Here is an 18,042-nt window from a genome sequence, read left to right as displayed (position 1 = left end):
ATGAGAATTTCTAAAAGAATAATATCTCCTAAATCTAAACAAATTAAGATTTATTTGGATCCCAAATATCAGTATAAAATATTTCTAACGTCATCTCACATTGATTATAGTCATATTAATCTTTCTTTCATTAATTGTTGTATTAACATCATATCATATACATTGGACGTAATATTCATACGTTTTCTTGACGTATAGTTTAATTTGTACCAATCAACACGGCTTTAATTATTGGACTTAGTGCTAATTTACTTTGTCATATTTATATTGGCTCTTTCTTGTTCATGTATGAACAACTACCTAGTTATGTCCGACGATGTGATATACAAATTATTATTTTCTTCGTTCATTTTTATTTGTTTATACTAAATTTTACATATTTTTTAAGAAATAATAATTGATATGATAAAGTATAATTACTATAATATTCATATTAATTGATTTTAAAAAATAATTTGGGTAGTAAATAACTAGTGCTAAGTACCCCACCACGGGAAATTTATGCTATAAAACATAATTTTCCGACTTATTTCTTATCGAACCAGCTCACTAGGAAAATGCATAGCGAGAAACAAATTTTCATTGAATTAAATAGTGGAAACTGTCTAATTTTTCTGTACGAAAGCATTACTATTTTTTCACTCTACCAATTCAATCAGAATATTTGTGAAAACATTCACACCGAATACTTTTAGTGAAGAATCTCAATAGAAAAATAGTGATTTTTTAATAGATACATGGAAAAATGTAACTATCTTTTCTTAATATGTTAAAGGTATTGATAAGTAAAAATAAAAATCTATGTTTGATGGACAAGTAAAAGTAAATCGGAGGAAAGTCCCTCTGTCCCAATTTATGTGACACTTTTTATTTTTTGAGAGTCAAACAGTTTAAGTTTGACCGGAGATTTGCGCATGAAATCTTCAATTTTTTTGAAAAGAAATTTATATATTTGTAAACTACGTAAAAAGTATTATAAGTCACAACAATTGATAATTCAAAATGTTTAAAAGATCTATGAAAAATTTACGATTAAAGTTAGATTTATTTGAATCTTGAAATCTGGAAAATGTCACATAAAATAGAACGGAGAGAGTATTAAACTACATAATTAGCTAAAAGACGACCCTTATGAATGTGCTTCATACCATGTAAATTTCTTCTCAATTTCCATTCAAAAATTGTATTTTTTTCCATCTAGCCAGCTTGTACAAATATGGCATTATAATTACAATATTTTCAAGCTACTCTAGCTGAAGAAATCAATTAGGGGCGGCTGGTTAGGCTTAAAAAAAGTCCTTGGCCTTAGCCCCCAATTTTAGGGGGCCCATTTTTTAGTTAATTAGGTGGAATTAAATTTTTAAAAAAATGTTAGAACTAAGACAATAAATGCAAAGGCCCCATTTTTTAGTTAATTAGGAAGGATTAAATTTAAAAATAAAATAAAATATTAGAACTAAGACAATAAATGCAAACGGCTTAATAAAGTGATAGTCTGATAGATATGACTATGACTTTTTAACTTTTCAATAAAAAATTGTGTATTTTTTTTTATAATGTACAAGTTATCTTTTTTTTTAATCTTATTTTTTTTTCTAATTTTATTTTATAAATTCTATCCTCCTCCCTTCCAGGGGCGGCTGGTTAGGCTTTAAAAAAAGTCCTTGGCCTTAGGCTCCCAATTTTAGGGGGCCCCATTTTTTAGTTAATTAGGTAGGGTTAAATTAAAAAAAAATATTAGAACTAAGACAATAAATGCAAAGGCCCCATTTTTTAGTTAATTAGGAAGGATTAAATTTAAAAAATAATAATATTAGAACTAAGACAATAAATGCAAACGGCTTAATGAAGTGATAGTCTGATAGATATGACTATGACTTTTTAACTTTCCAATAAAAAGTTGTGTACTTTTTTTTAAGGATAAGGGTCTGAAAAATACCTCAACTTTGGTCGGATTTGCTGTTGCGATACTAAACTTTCATGAGGACCTATTACCTCCCTAGACTATTTAATACCGTATTTTAAACATATATATTTGCTCACGTGGACATAAAAAATAATGCAAAATTATAAATAGTAATATGTCCACGTGGGCACATATATACCTTTAAAATACACTATTAAATAGTTCAGGGGTAAAAAATACGGTATTAAATAGTCTAGGGAGGTAATAGGTCCTTATGAAAGTTTAGTATCGCAACAGCAAATCCGACCAAAGTTGGGATATTTTTCAGACCCTTATCCCCCCTTTTTTTAATGTACAAGTTATCTTTTTTTTGCCTAATTTTATTTTATATATTCTATCCTCCTCCCTTCTATTTCTTCTCACTTTCTCTTTTCTCTAATCTTACATCTCTCTCTCTTACTCAAAGCTTAAAAATTTACTTGTTCTATTGATAGTTTATATTTTAAATTTGGAGAAAAATATTGCAGCAGCTCGATTCATTTTCGGAAATCAAGTCTTCATAGCTTTTGATTCGGTAATATCATTCTAATTTCTAATATTATTTTTGTTTTGTGTCTTATGTTTATTATAGTTTTTATTTGATATTGTAAATAGTCGATAACTTGATAAAATCTCAAAAAGGTGTTCTTGATAAATTTTTGGAAAACAATGTTGAAATTAAATTAAAAAAGGTAGGGGAATGCTCTTTAGAAGAACAAGTTACTAACTTAGTTGAAGTTGACTTAGATAATGATATAAACCAAAAAGAAGAAGAAGGAGAAGAAATTAGTGAAAAGTCGGATGTAGATTCCCAAGAAAATCAAGAACTTATAAATGAATTAAATAATCATACTCCTAAAAATATCTATGATCCTAGTCAATGGAATATTGTTGATACAAAGTTAAGAGACTTATTAGTAGAAAAGGGACCAATTAGAATTACCGACACATGTTTTCCAAAGGATAAAATTTTAAGGCACTTTTCTACTACATATTATTTTCAAAAGTTGGCAAATGGAGAAAGACATGAAAGAAGATGGTTAGTTTATTCCAAAGATTTGAATAAGGTATTTTGTTTTTGTTGTAAGTTATTTAATACGACCTTTAATGCAAAGAATAATAAGTTAGCTAATGAAGGTAGTAGAGATTGGAAAAATCTTACTACTAAGTATAGAACTCATGAAACAAATAACCAACATATTATTAATATGAGTTCATGGATTGATTTTAGAATTTAGATTGCGTAATAATAAAACAATCGATAAAAACATTCAAGACCAAATTAATGGAGATAGAGAACATTGGAAAAATGTATTGTCAAGAATTATTTCTGTCATAAAAACTCTTGGAAGAAATAATTTGACATTTAGGGGGAAAAATAAAAAAATCTATCAAGAAAATAACGGAAACTTTCAGAGTCCTATGAAATGATTGCAGAATTTGATCCAATTATGCAAGAATATATTCTACGAATCAAACATGATGAAATTCATAATCATTATCTTGGACATAATATACAAAATGAATTAATAAATTTATTGGCAAGTGAAATTAAGAACAAGTTTATTGAAAAAGTTACAAAAACAAAGTATTTCTTTATTATACATGATTGCATGCCAGATACAAGTCATCAAGACCAAATGTCTTTTATAATACGGAATGCAGATATTTCGGCAACTCCAATAAATGTAACCGAATATTTCTTAGAATTCTTAAAAGTGGATGATACAAGTGGAAAAGGTCTTTTTGAAGTTATTTTAGATGAAATAAAATGTATTGGACTTGATATTGATAATTTAAGAGGACAAGGATATGATAATGGGTCTAATATGATGGGAAAACACCAAGGAGTGCAAAAAAGACTTCTTGATATAAATCCTAGATCATTTTATACACCATGTGATTGTCATAATCTAAATTTGGTACTTTGTGATATGGTTAATTCTTGTACGAAAGCTATATCATTCTTTGGAGTGGTACAATGTATATATATATTCATATTTTCTTCGTCTACTAAGCGGTGGAAAATTTTAAAAGATAGTGTACCTAGTTTAACTCTTAAATCATTGTCACAAACACGGTGGGAAAGTCGTATTGAAAGTGTTAAAGCAATAAGGTTTCAAACTCCACAAATAAGAGATGCTTTATTTAAATTAGAAGAAGTTAGTGATGATCCAAAAATTAAAAGTGAAGTTAATTGTTTAGCAATTTTTGAGCTTGAAAATTTTGAATTTTTATTAGGTATGACTATTTGGTATGGTGTATTATTTGCTGTAAATTCAATTAGCAAAAGTTTACAATCAAAAGATATGCATATTGATGTCGCTATAGATCAATTAAGAGGCTTAGTTTCTTTTTTTTAAAAACATATAGAGAAGAAGGATTTACAATTGCTATGATTTCGGCTAAGGAAATTGCATTAGAGATGAATATAGAACCTGTATTTCATAAGAAACGTGCAATTTATAGAAAAAAACAATTTGATGAGAATGTTGATAATGAAATCACAAGATCTATTGAACAATCATTTAGAGTTGATTACTTCTTATACATAGTAGACCAAGCCATCTTTTCACTTCAAAATAGATTTGAACAATTTGAAGTATATGAAAATATTTTTGGTTTTCTATTTAGTGGGAAAAAAATTGAGATCATTAGGTGATGAGAATTTAAAAAAATATTGTCTTAATCTTGAATGTTCCTTAAAACATAATACTCACTCCGATATTGACGTTTTAGACTTATTTTCTGAATTAAAAGTGTTAAGGGAAATCATAAAAGTAGAAGACAATACTCTAATTGAAATATTCAATCAAATAAAAAGACTTGATTCTTTTCCAAATGCTTACATTGCTTATAGAATAATGGTAACAATTTCCGTAACAGTCGCCTCAGCCGAAATAGTTTTTTCAAAATTAAAAATAATAAAATCTTTTTTAAGATCGGCAATGTCTCAAAGTGGTTTGGCTATATTATCGATTGAAAAAGAATTATTAGAAGAGATTGACTACACAAAAAATATTAACAACTTTGCATCTCAAAAAGCTAGAAAAATAGATTTAAAATAAAAACATTTATAATTTTTCTTTTAAGGCCTCTAATTTGATTTTGGCCTTAGACCACCAACGAATTTGAGCCGCCCCTGAATTTATTCAATCTCTAATATATTTTGCTAATTGGTACGTTACGTATATTAATTAGCTTAACAAAAACTTATTTCCTAGTTGCTTATAACTTTATAGTTGTAGTATTTTGCAAATATATACTTATGAAAGTTTGTAATTTTTCGTTATTTTCTCTACTGCTTTGCATATGCGTCTCCACGTGTCACTTGATCAGCTCACTAAAATTTTCATAATAAATCATGTCCAATTTTACCATATACTCTGAGGTACTAAATCATATTACTCCTATCGTTTCATTTTATATGTCACGATTTTCTTTTGGTTAATATGTTAAGAAAAAAATTAAATAACATACTTTTATATTTAAAAATAATTTAATTTTAAATTTATCATTTTATTATTAATAGCATGATATCCACCAAAATCTCATGGTATGTCAAAAATATACAAATTAAAAAAATCTTTCTTACTTTTTTAGTTGTGCATGGTAAATTCCGCAATATATTTTATAAAATTCAAATTCTGAATCTAGCTCTAAATATTATCTGGTGCAATTTGCTAACTAAGCTATCACTTATTTTACAATATATTTGTTGTTCTTGGAAAAATTCTTTCGAACTGAGTCTAACCTAAGAAGTAGTGAGGGGGGGCATGCAACAAATCTGATTGTATATATCTTTACTATTTTTTAAAGAAAAATATTATATTTAATTATGATTAGCACTTAAATTTCTTTACCTAATATGCTTTCTTTCTTTGTTTGAAAAGCTCAGAATTAATGGATTCTTTTGAAGAGGCATCAATTGACATAAAAATGGAGATATTTGAGGCAATTGAAGATAATTATGGATTTTCTTAAATTTCATGTGAACATGAAGACAGAGGAACCTATGGATTTTCTTAAATTTCATACTATGCTCAAGGCTTCCATTTCTTATTGGAGGCTAAAGGTATTTATGTATAATATATATACTTAATATTTACTCGATCGTAATATTTGAGTTTAAGTTATATGTATTGTGTGAAAAATATATTTACATATATTGTGATCACTCAAAAGGTAATTGCAGATAAATTTATTTAATCATATTGACTAGTAGCCTAGAATCAATGATAAATGATATTATATGGACTTCTAATTATCACTTAAGAGGATGAGTGAATCTCAACAAATATTTAAATCACAAACGCTAATAACTTGAAGTTGTAAGCATGACATGATTGTTCAATTGACATCAAACTCAATTGAACTTCCTAATACATAATAATTACTTAGTAGATAGAATAACCTGCTATAACAAATTAAATTATACTACCGATCGGTCATCGAAAACAAAAATCTCACTAATTTTAATTTCTTTTTGTTATTTTTCCTTTGATTTTGATGGACAGGGAAAGAAGGGTGTTTGGATTAAGTTACCTATAGAACTTGCTCATCTTGTTAATGCAGCAGTAAAGGTAAATATATTCATGAAAATATTATTCCACTAATAATTAATTATTAACATTAGATTATTTAAAATTCATATAAATATGTGTTTAATTAATTAAAAATAATCTGATAAATTAAATCAATGCAGGAGGGATTTTGGTATCATCATGCAGAGGCAACATATTTGATGCTTGTTTATTGGATTCCTCATGAAATTCCTCATACTTTTCCTGCTAATGCTTCTCATCATATTGGTATTGGTGCTTTCGTCCTCAACCAAGACAGACAGGTTCGTTAACATTTTAAATATGATATAATTTGACTTGACACAAAGTTTAAAAAAAAAAAATTATTTTTTTAAAATTTATGATTTCAAATATGCTAAAGATATTAAGGTCTTTAAATATGTTATACGATTATACAAATTTATTATTTAAGGTACATTAAGAAGTACTAAAGTTATTTATTTTCAAATTTAATTAAAAATATGACATTGGCAGGTACTGGTAGTTAAAGAAAAATCTGGAAAAATTACTGGGACTTGGAAGCTTCCTACTGGTGTTGTTGATGAGGTTTAACAAATTTATATTTTCCCCTTTTTTGTTAATTTATTTTATTATTAATTGTTATGACATTGGCATGTGTTCATATATTTTTTTATAGTATTAACGGAATTGGAAATTTTATTAGCTTAATTGATTGATTATCTGAATTTTAAATTGTAAATTCTCGTCCGCTCGACTCTAAGCGGAACTTTCATAATGAGAATCAGAATTTAGGGACAAAGAAAACAATTTAGGTGACTAAACTTTTTAAATGAAATTTGTCAATACATTAAGTTTAGAAGAATTAACTTGTGCATTTTAAAATTTATATATATATATATATATATATATATATATATATATTTCTATTAAAATAAAAACGCCAAAATCATTTTGGACCATTTCTATTTTCATACACAAAATGTACCAAACTCAGATTAGCTCGCTTTGACGGAAAAAAACATGTCAATGATATACACGGCTAAAAATATAGGAATTGTTATTGACAAATTTTATCGCTTAACTGTTAATTCGTCACTAATTCTACTTAGTATTGTAATATATTATAAAAAGGAGTTATTAGTGATTTAGCGATGAAGTTCATAGTAAATAATATTTTTTTTTAAACGAATTCTACTAATTGTAGGGGGGGGGGGGGATATATGTATGGCAGCCGTTAGAGAAGTGAAAGAAGAGACGGGAGTAAGTATATATATACACTACTAAATTCTTCGATATGAAAATTTAATATATATTTTTTTTGAAAAAAAATAAAAATATAGTGCTAGAAAACTAATTTAGAACCTTTTTTTATTTTTATTTTTTTTATAGATTGAGACGGAATTTGTTGAACTCCTTGCCTTTAGGTATGAATTTCCATCCATTTTCAATCATTTGAAAGTATAGTATAAATTATATTTGATAAAATGTCAATATAAGTTAATTAAAATACCTTATTTATATGCAGACAAAGTCACAAATCATTCTTTGGAAAATCTGATTTGTTCTTCATATGCATGCTGAAACCACTTAATTTCACTATCAAAAAGCAAGAAGCTGAGATTGAGGAGGCTAAGGTATATATATTTACTCACTCTGGTTCAATTTATATGTCATACTTTTCTTTTAGTTGGTTTCAAAAAATGTAACGTTTCATATATTTAATACTTTCTTTGTCCTAATTTAAATATATTTGTTAATCTGAACACAAAGTTTAATAAATAAAAGGAGATTTTTGAATCGTGCTGTCTTAAATTAAAGATATATATATATAATTTTTTAAATCTTGTGGTCTTAAACTTGCCATGTAAGATGTTGGGTATGGAAAACTTACTAAATATGGAAAGACAGATACTCATATTTAGACAAACCAGAAATAATAATAAGACATTTAAATTGGGCAAAACTAATAATACTTGTTCTCATTCGGTATATGTTTAAGACTATAAAATTTAAAGTGCATTTTAATACATTACACACAAGCTTAATTTCAAATCACAAGATTCAAAAGTCTCTTTACTATTTCAAAGTCTGTATCTTTTTAAATTAAGACACGTAAAATGAAATAGAGAAAATAGCTTGTTTCCAAGAACTATAACTTTTCATTACCCCTATTTTTTAAAAATCATTGTAGTGGATGCCAATGGAAGAATATGCAAGTCAATCAAAGTATATATCTATTTAAATTAAGACACGTAAAATGAAGCTTGTTTCCAAGAACTATAACTTTACTTTACACCTATTTTTAAAAAAATCATTGTAGTGGATGCCAATGGAAGAATATGCAAGTCAATCAAAGGTGAACCAAAGTGAACTCTCTAAAATGATAGCCAATATATGTGTTGCCAAGAAAGAGGAACAGTACAATGGCTTCTCTGCTCTTCTTACTACTACTGGACATTCTGCCAAGAACTGCTATTTATACTCTAATAACATATAGTATATGATTAAAATTATGTTTTATGCATATGTTTGTAATAAGAATAATGTTGTGTGTATGTTTGTAATAAGATTTTTCCATTTGGAAAAATTAAATTGTAGACTAAGATTCTAGTTTGAATATCATATATAATGTTTTGGCAATATATAAGCCATATTGATAATTGGTACTTGGATATGTTTGAAGTAATTGATGTATGTTTTCCACTTTGTTTCCTTTGTTTTTGTTTAGATAATTCAATGTAATGTTTTTGCAATCACTAGCACTTTGCTACATGATCTACTTGTTATGTGCAGTATATGAAGTATTGTTTACTACATTATCTTGTTTGTATAAAAAAATACTACTTAATTACTATTGTGAAATTTTCAAATAAGTTACGTATATCATCAAAATCATTCAGCTAGAGACAAATATAAGATTTAGAGTAACTGAGTTCATAATATTTTGGTCTATAGTATATTAGTATTTGTGTCCGCACGTTGCACGGTTAATTTATAATGTAATTGTAAACACTAATTTAATGACAATATCAAAATTCGACCTTCTATAAAATGATATTGTAAAATTTACATTGGAGATTGTTAGCATTTAACACCTTAACAAGTTAAAATAGAATAGTTATGAAAATAAATCAATATATAAGTTTAGTTCATTGTCTCAATTTGATGACCATAATTTTTAGTATTATTTAACTTATTTATTTTTAAAATTATTCAAAGTCATAAATAACTCTCACAATTTTTATTATATTCTTGTTAGCATAATAAAGAATAAGAAAATTTAATCGTTATATTAAAATAAGATGTAATTAAAAAGTCCTACTGTTATGATAATGTCAAGCATATAACTAAGAAGTTTTAATTTTTCTAAAAATTGTATATCAATTATATGATATTTTAGTATCATATTTTACCAAAAAAATGTTGTGGACTTTGTTGCTCACACTTTAAGCCTTTGAATCACTATCATCGTGATAAATAAGACTGTCCAAATAATCAAGGGTGAAGAATGAGAAAGTAATAAAATGCAAGTTTTTTTTTAAAAAATAATTATATAAAGTATGAAGATATCTCCATTTCTGAACCATCTCAAGTCTTTCATCATCCTTGTCACTATTCATATTGATTTTATTCTTGCAATATTAATAGTGATACATGTAATAAAAAAAACTAAGAATAAATAATAATATATTTTAGAGAATTAATAAATGTAGCCTTCATCCGCTAGTCTTTCCAGTGCCACAATTATATATATCTCCTTCTATGTATCTTGTTCATCTATTGCATTCTATGAATATTGTTTTTCATATTGCTTTAACCTAATATTCAAAGAAAATTATAAGATTAAAATTATTATTTTTTCTCCAATATTTCGAAAGAAATAAAAAAATGAAAAAGCAAAGCAGATTGTGAATCGCTAAAACTAGAACTCAGTAGAAGTAAAATTATAAAATAATCAAAAAGAGTCATAGTATGACAAATACTTGTCTCGCATCTCTTTCATATAAATTATGAAGAATACTTACCTATGGCTTTTCTAGAATTTGTTACATAAGAAATGAATTTGGTTAGCGTTAATGATTGACAGTGAGGAAAAAGTTATAGAAAGTGAGACTACTTTTTTCGTGATTTGTAAGTTTTATTCTTTTCTTTCATAATTTTTAAATTGAAAATAAAAAACTGTTTTGAGTAAATTTAGGATTGTGCAAATGCGGGAGTGAGGTTGATTAGAGTATCCTTTATTATAGGAATTCAAAAGGTAATTTAACCGTGATTTGTTATTTTTTTTTTAATTTGTAAATTGCATTTTTTTTCTTCAGATTTTTCAATTAATTTTTATTATTATATATTCTATTTTTTGTGTTGTTGTGGTCTTTTATGTTCGTAATTTATAATATTAAATTAATTTGGTAATTACAAATTTTATAATTGGTTTTGGTTATTTAATATTTATTTATTTTTATATTTTTCTTTTTTTTTTATTTTTTTTATAAAAAAAAGTGCTTATCCCATGAACAAATTTTTCATTCGAAATGTATGTAAAGTCTGATATAATGTATTGGGCAGTTTAAATCTGTCGATTTAAATTTAAATAGCAATTAGTAAATATATTTATTCTTAAAAGAAAGTACATGACATATTTTAGTTGGTTACTATTTTTTTATACATTGAAAGGAAATATATAAACAATAGAAGTTTCTATAATAAAACCTTACGTAAAGTTTTTTAACACTTCAAGGAAGAACATGACAACAAATTTTTTTAACATTTTTTGTTTATATTATGGAAATGTTTATATTTGTATAATATTTTATTTACAATTCATGTTAATTTAAGGTAAGTTCAGATTATTTTTGTATATCACTTAAATAATGCTTTAAAGTTATATAATGTTAATTTCTAAAATTGTTTTAAAATATGTCACGTTAATTTAAAAAACTGCTTCAAAATTTCTAATTTGATTTTCAAATTGTAATGTATTATTTAAATTAACTACATATAATTAATTTTAATAATTTTAATTGTATAGAAATTCGAGAATTTATGTGGTGCTAATAGGTGTCACTTCTTACTACTCCTATTATATACAGATTGAAGATATATATAAAGGGAATTTTCAAAGTAAAGTAAAAATCTATAATTATGCATAAGCAAATTATTTGAATCTCTTTTTTGTTTACGCGGATTTTTTTTCTTCTAAAATAGATTTTTAATATTTTTTAAATTGATTTTTTTATTATATGATATTTAAAAAATAGTAATGATTTTAACATTTGTTAATACTTTTAAAATATTAAATATGTTTTTTTTTTTGTATGTATTCATTTTTTATTTTATTTTATTTTATTTTAATCAGTAGTGATGGCAATTAATGTATTTTAATTAGCAGTGATGGCAAATTTTTAAAAAGACTACCGATTCCACAAATTTTTAACTGCCAGCATACGGTTTTTTTTTGGAATTTCAAATACAATTTTGATTTTTAATTTTTAAAAAGACTACTGATTCCACAAATTTTTAACATTCATCATACGGTTTTTATTTTTTTGGAATTTCAAATACAATTTTGATTTTTTAAAAAAAATATTGTTTTGTTTTTGTTTTATAAATTGTCATTTATTATTTAATATATCTACTAATTTTGTGGTGCTGACACGTGGTAATTTTTCTTTTCCTATTATATATAGATAGAAGATTATATTTTTTTATACCTTTTTTTGAACTTCACAATCTTAAAGTTATAAGCGAAGGATGTTTACCATCCAAGCAACTCTGTCTTAGCCAATAATATTATGTTATCTTTTACCTTTGGTATAATAACATGTGGAGTTGCAATTTGAATCTCAAGTTAGAACCAAAACTCATTGAATCTTAAAATTTGAAAAGTATTATCCACGCCAAATTTATTCTAACTCAACAAGTTGTGTTATACTCCCTCCGTCTCATTTTATATGTCATCCCTTCCTATAAATAACTGGACCACAATACTTGTCATTTTATAAATTTATGCATAAATTACTATATTTTGCCTATTATACCCTTGATAGAATAGTTAATTGGAAAAATTCTTTTGTCTAGAAAATTTGACCAGAATGATATTTTACCTATGTTATTTACCTTTTTGAACATTTTTATCCTTCTAACTTTAATACATTTTAACTAAAAAATGGAAAAAAGATCAGTTTCTTTCAAAATAAAAAAGATATTATAATTTTTAAAAATTTCTAGCTAAATTCTAGCCAAATTTTCTGGTCATTTAGCATTATCCAGTTAATTAATCTTGTCATTTATTAATAAAGTTGAATTAAGAAAACATTAAATAAGGGTAGAAGGGTAAAGTTACTTCATTTCTTAATGCAAGTGCAAAGTAAAAATGTGACATATAAAATGGGACGGAGAGAGTAATAATTTGACAATTATGGGAATGGACACACCTCTCATATTTCGAGGCTAGACTGATTAAGAAACAATTAAGAAGAAAGCTAAATATTGAAATACTTCTTATACCATTAATTATACTTTCCATTACAACATTAATTAATTAAAAGAAAATTACACTATATACCTAATAATACTGAGGTTCAATACATTGACAATCCTTTTCACTTATCAGCAAATTTTATTTAGACATTAATAATAACATGTTTCAATTGAGCATTTGATGAACACATGATAATATGTTCTTATTAGACACTTCCGGATCATATATTTAAAAGTCCGCGTGTGTTCTCAAACATGCAGCATAAGTTAGTTATATAAATATGTATCGACTAAAATAAGTATGAAATTTTACGACTTGTTGACATTAATATGTATAATTAAAAAATATGACATAAATAAAATCGTTAACATTCTTCTAACTTCTTGATAACATATCTATATACTGAACACTTTCAAATATCTAAATAAAATTTACTAACGAGTCTAACATTAATATACTTGTTTGTCTTGGATACTTATCATGTGAATTGTGATAAATTTATTAGCTGGAAGAGTGTGGGTGATTTAACATGTAGGTCGTCTTTTCTTGGAGAAAATGCAATTGGCCAACTAGTCATTAATACAACAGAAGCCCCTTGAGAACGGTATTGGTTAGCCCCTTGCGCCTGGTTTTAGTTTTGATTCCCATCCCATGAGAAGTTAGGATGGTTCCTCCAACTAGGGTAGTAAGCATTGCCATAATTTTGTTGAACTCCACCTCTTTGCGCATTTTCCACATAATTTACGGAATCTGGGTTTGCCTCACATTGCTCAGTTTCATGAGTTCCACTACCACATACCTCACACCTCACACCAGTTTGCAGCCTGTTGTACAACGTTTACCGGTGCCTGATTTAGAGCTATCTGTTTAAAATGTAGGGCCATGTTATGTTGCATTGCATCTAATTTGGCCTTTATGGCAGTAGCTTGGTCTATATCTAAAATCCTTGCAGCCTTTTGGGTTGTGGTTCAAGACATTTCCCCCTCATATCCTTGGTTCCCTTCAGAAAGTTTATCAAGTAAGTCGAAGAACTCTTCACTTGTTCTAGATAGGGCATGTCCACCTGCTGCACTATTAAGAAGAGCACGAGCATTATAGTCTAAACCCTCAAGAAAGTGTGAGCAAGTACCTCATTAGTTTGCATGTGGTGTGGGCAAGCATTCAACATTTGTTTGAAACGCGCCCATGCTTGGTACATGTCCTCCCCTAGATTTTGAATAAAGTTTATTATCTCACCCCTCAGCTTAGCGGTTTTCTTGGATGGAAAGAATCGACTCAAGAACTTTTTTGCTAGACAATCCCAAGTAGTGATGTAGTTTGGTGGCTTAGAATCTAACCAACGCCTTGCGGCTCCTAACAATGAGTATGGGAACAATGTCAGCCTCACATAGTCTGATGAGACTCCAATTGGAATATATGTATCATTAATATCTATGAAGGTCTTAACATGGATTTGAGGATCCTCATGGGGGAGACCAGTGAATTGCCCATTAGAATGGAGGATCTATACTATGCTCTGCTTTAGTTCAAATCTACCCCCCGGTGGAGGTTTCCTAATGCTAGATGCCAAATTAGTTGAGAGTGGGACTGCCACATCACGTACATGCCTTGCTGGGATGATAGGAATGCCAGGGGTTATGCCTTGGTTAATTATGTTCCCTCCGTTATTCGGGTTTCCTTGGTTGTTCACATTTTCCAGGTTATTTACGTTGTCTTGATTACCATCCCTGATGTTCCCTGGAAGACCTAAACCCAGTTCTCCTCGTCCTTGCTCCATACGGTTCATTTTTCTACGCTCTCATAGAACTTGTTCGGGGTCGTTATATGGTTCGACAAGTTCTCTTTTTCTAGCCAGACCTGAAAGTCAAGTGTCTACAATAACAAGCTAAGATCAAGTAATTAATATCTAAAAGTTTTAATTGTAGACTAAAGAAGATCGAAAAGAAATCAATTTCTAAGTCCCCGGCAGCGGCGTCAAAAACTTGTTGCTCCCCAATATACATGCAAGTGAACGTGGTCGTGCAAGTAATATAGATTCTTTAAGAAACAAATTTTCGTTTCCAAGGGACTTATGATCAATTTATATTCACTTAATTCTACAACTAAAAGTAGAAAGTAACCTTTTCAAGAGCTGATGATTTATTGTTTATCTACTAATAATTATGCACTGATAGAAAGTGACTACTTGTGAATGACTTTGATAAAATGTTTCAAGCAAGTTAAAAGCAATTTCAGGGCTGCAACATATAATAAATATCATGTATCATATTATTGGCTTAGAACTAACTTTAGTTGTCAAGTTACTGGTTTATAAGGTTGATGATATGATCTGGGTTATACTCCTCTCGTCGCCTACCCCAGTTAGCTATTTAACTACATCGTTGAGTGGGAATAAATATACTAACTGGCGAGCATTTTTGTTTCATCCTATTTCGTAACCAAGCAAGGTGTTCATCTGGGCGTCACTCCTGAACACTAATCACCTCAATTTAATGGGTGGACCGAGCTCTCTATATTCTCTGGTCTATCTAACCTCTCATCTCCCGATTTTAAGATTAGACAATAAATTTACCTTATGGTGCGCAAGTAAAAAAATACTAAAATAAGAATATAGAAGTAACTTGTATTGACAACCGAAAATTAATTCAACAACCTCAAATAATGAACAATCAATTCGTAGCTACAGCCCCAGAACTAGGGCATTTAGCTACTCATGCTATTAGAAAACAAGAAAATACAATCGTTCATGCAATTTTCGGAAAATAGAAGAGTTAAAGGATTAAAACCTATTACAAACTTGAATTCTTGCTCTTGCACACTAAATCAAACGTCGAACCCTAATAATGGATTCATAAGGATCTATTTATAATAGTAGGAAAATTTGGGAACAAATCCTTCTCAAATTAGGAATCCTATTTAATGTTTAAAAGTTGAAAAAGTCAGAAAAAATGGGACATGTCGCGCCTAGCTGCGCGTGTAGAAGTTCCACTTGTGGCGCGGCGCGTCAAGCAGCGCGCCTAAAAATTGGGGCAGAACTTTGGTTGTTGCCACAAGGCGTCTCTCAGCGCGCCTCTTGTGTGTCCTCAGTACTTCTAGGGCTGGCGCGTCACGCCAAGCAGTACACCCCAGAAGTCTTGCAGAACTTTGTGGGCTGTCGCAATGCGCCTCTCAGTATGCCAAGCCCTGGGGTCTTCGCACTTAGTCAATTTCTTGCGCGTCTTTTCTCTTTCTTTCTTTGTTCTAACTCCAATTCCTTCGAGAGTTCCTGAAACAACTACTCATGTGTGTAAGTGCACAATCAACACAAGTATAACAAAAATCAAGCTAATAGACTCAAGATCATTCCTCAATTCAAGAACTTTATGGGCAATTATTGACAACTTATGCATATAAATATGCCTAAGATCAATAGTCGTCTAACGACAGATCCAACGCCCCCCGCCCCTTTGGGCGTTTTCCAATAGTAGATTTAGAACTCAAGCATGCATCCTATTTTGACATTTTCGCTCTCAAATTCTTCATGATAAATGAGCGATTTCGTTGTTTATATCTATTTTCACAAAAAAATCCATCATCAAAATCCATATGTATTAGAAAATTGTGGATGAAAAAGCTAAAACTAATTTTTCTTAAAACGAGAATTCAAGAACTGAAAAGAAAAAAATTTGATGAAAAAATAGTCTTACCTCTTTAGGAACTTGAAATCGATGAACTGGAGGGAGAATAGATTTAAAATTCAAAAATAGAGTGACGAAGACAACTACTGATCCGTGGGAGTGATTCAAGTGTGAAAATAGGAACAAAAATCGTTGGGTTAGAGAGATGTGAGTTATGTATCTAGAAAATGAGAGAAAAATAGGGATTTTTGTAATATTTTGAAATGGTAGGGAATTTTAGAGAATATGGAAAGAAAGATTGTGTAGTTAGGTAATTTTTCCTTATAATTTTCATCACATTATCTAGAGAAATCTGCTTTTTATTATTTCTAGTTGTCACAAACTCAGTAACTTTTGCTTTATAATGTATATTTTATATAGAGAAGTTTATTAAATATGTACAAATAATTAATTTTAAACCTAGTTATTCATACTTGAAAACATCGATTTTATATGTATTTGTGCATGGAAACACTAAATATTTGATATGGGATACACTAATGAAATTGATATTGGATACATGGGATGAAATTGATTTTCGATGCACAGATACATGAAGTTGATAGCTAGTGAATACCCAAATACATGATATTGTAACACTCAAATACATTCTGAAATAGAGATACAAAGATGGAGATGGACAAGAGAGGGTATGAAGCAAGCGAGAGAGGACAGAGGCAAGTGAAAGAGTCAATATATTTCAAATACATATGAATCATATTTAGATACAGTGTATCAGGAACAAATTTCACCTAATTTGACTCGCATGTATCAAAATATACATGTATCTCTTCTGTCAAATACATGTATCTGAAATGAATATTTTTTTAGCAAAAAAAGTAATTTGAAAACCTATTATTTCAGCATGTAATTAGCATCAATAATATTATATTATGTGTTGTTTCCTGTTATATATAGTTCTAAAGAGCAATTAGCATCATTTACCTTTCTAAATAATATCTTGAAATCCATATGAATTATTAGCAGTACGTACTTTAAACTTCATGGAATCCCACAAAAGAACTTTAATATATGCAGAATCTACTTTCTTAGTCATCATCTTCTTATAGTCCACATATATATTCCCAAGAGAATCAAAGTGGAAACAACTACTTTAATTGTGCTAATTTAAGAAATATAGAAAGTTCAAATATTGTGTTTTAAATTAAAAATGTGTTTAGGTTTTTAAAATTTTGTGATCTTCAAACTTATCAGTAGGATATTGAAATTGAAAAACTTACTAAATATAGAAAGAGACTCTTTCTGAGAATGACAAAGAAAAACACTTCAATTGAGAGAGTGCAAGTACTTCTTATGTTTCGAAATACTTGTCACAATTTCTTTTAAGAGTCGAACGATATGAATTTTGATGAACATTTTAAGATATATATTTTCATCATATTGATATGAGATAAA

General features: G+C 28.3%; 1 pseudogene; it reads left to right on the top strand.

Annotated features, from left to right (window-relative positions):
• Positions 1–5,848: 5,848 nt before the first annotated feature.
• On the top strand, positions 5,849–8,986 carry LOC125812643 (nudix hydrolase 2-like; annotated as a pseudogene).
• The last annotated feature ends 9,056 nt before the right edge of the window (positions 8,987–18,042 follow it).

Source organism: Solanum verrucosum, unplaced genomic scaffold, assembly GCF_900185275.1.
Source record: "Solanum verrucosum unplaced genomic scaffold, falcon-dt-bn FXZP01000275.1, whole genome shotgun sequence".
Lineage (NCBI taxonomy): Eukaryota > Viridiplantae > Streptophyta > Magnoliopsida > Solanales > Solanaceae > Solanum > Solanum verrucosum.
Note: the sequence above shows the minus strand (reverse complement) of the source record. Positions and strands in the feature narration are given on the sequence as shown.